The sequence below is a fragment of the Amphimedon queenslandica genome, unplaced genomic scaffold (assembly GCF_000090795.2).
Source record: "Amphimedon queenslandica unplaced genomic scaffold, v1.1 AMPQUscaffold_13508, whole genome shotgun sequence".
Taxonomy (NCBI): Eukaryota; Metazoa; Porifera; class Demospongiae; order Haplosclerida; family Niphatidae; genus Amphimedon; species Amphimedon queenslandica.
Genome location: NW_003546256.1, coordinates 607628 through 609776, shown reverse-complemented (window position 1 = coordinate 609776; position 2149 = coordinate 607628).

Below are 2149 nucleotides of genomic sequence, written 5' to 3'. Positions count from 1 at the left end.
CCTGTAATACTTGAATTGATGAAGGCCAACCACTAGGAACTAAAAAATAAGGATTAAGTAATTATCAAAAAAATATTGTTACTTCTTGCTTCAGTTTGTACAGTGCTCCTGCTTAATTCAGATCCTCCTAGTACATTACCAGCTCTCACTGTGATGGTATAGTTCATACCACTGTACAGACCTATTAATGTATAACTGTATGTTGTAGTGGACTGATGAGGATCAACAGAGACTGTATCATTCACTGATGATAACTGGGGACAAGATGGAGTATAGGAGATGGTGTAGTATGTTACATAGTTGTCACTACTGGGAATAGTCCAGTTCACTGCAATACCAGTGGTTGAGACATTAGATACTGAGAGACTAGTTACTGGACTAGGAACTACAACAGATATCAATTACACTCTCTCAATCATAATAACTCACCATCAAATCTTAACACTGTTACTGTACTATTAACTGAAGGAAGGTCTATATATGAGTACACACTGATGGTATAGGTACTCATTGGTGAGAGATCTGTTAGTACAATTTCATCTTCACTGGTAGATACTACATTCCTGGTTACACCTCCAGTAGTATACTCAATCACATATCCATTAGTCTCTGATGAACTGGTCCAGTTTACTTTGATACTAGTAGCATTTAATATAAACCCTCTCACATTATTTGGAGGACCACTAGGAGCTAGAAAAGAAACAAAAGTATCTATTATTGATTAAATTATAATCATACCATGTAATATCACAGATTGACTGTAGTTGACTCCTCCAATCATTGCTATACAGGTAACATTAACTGACACTCCCAGTGGATCAGGATATACCAGTAGTGTGTTGTTGTATGTCAAGACATCAATTGATGAATAGTTTGAGCTACTCTTTATCACTCCATTCACTAACCAGTAAACATCAGTTGAAGGATTTATATCAGTAGTTGTGAGACAATCAATACGATATTGAGTGTTATTGAGTTGTGTAATGGATGAGACTAGTGTCCAATTGATTGAATTAATAACTAAAAATACATCAACAATGTTACAAGTACAATAAAAGGTGCAGTAGCAATACCTGGTAAGGTCTGTACACTGATTGTACTAGCAGGTCCCAGTAATTGTTGATAGGCTCTGACTGTGATGCTATAAGTTGTTCCTCCTGTCAGTCCATTCAGTGTGATTGTATTATTACTATTTCCCTCCACCTGTACTGTCTGCACAGTGTCTGTGTCACTAGTGACATTGACTACATATCCATCAGCATCAGATGAATCAAGTGCAGTCCAACTGACAGTGATAGTGGTAGTTGTCTTGTTGACCTCAGTAAGAGAAGAGGGAGCAGTTGCTGGTACTAATAAAAAAGATATAGTATTTTAAAAGTCAAACATATTATGTTACCTTTTATAGTTACATTACGTGTTCTAGTAGGTTGATCAGTAACTTCCACTACACACTGATACATTTGATTTCCAGTGGTTGATTGACTGATTGATCCACTACTGACATTCATTCCATCCCATGTGATATTAACAGTATATCTTACTGTGTTGGTACTACTAACTAACACAGTGCCAGAACAACTATTACTACCATCATAACAATTAGTGTAACTAGCCAGAGCAGTACTACCAATGCTCATACTAATGTCATAGCGATTGAATCCAATTTTAGTACAATTCAGTTTGTATTCCTGAGGATATATTGTCATATCAGAAGGAAGATCAGCAACAGTAAGTAATTCTATCTCTGCAAATCCTACAAATGAAAATTATCACATCAGTAAGTGATTATAGTCTCCTCTTACTGAATATAGTAGCAAAGATGATGTTAGTGTTAGGATCTGAACAATCAGACGGTAGACAACACTTGTACCAGCCTTCTTGAGCTGCTGGTAGTCCCTGAGCAAGATAAAGATTGAGAGTAGCATCAGGTGAAGTGACAAAATTACACCAAAAAGGATCACTGGTACTATTACTGTTACAGTCAACAGGATCATCAGGATCAGCAACTCTAACCCACTGACCAGTAGTTAGATTAGTACCAGGTAACACACATGATATAGCTTCAGTAACTGCATTGACACTACTATCCCAAAAATATGATCCATTAGGATAACAGTTTCCATTATATTCTAAATAGATACCTATAAAA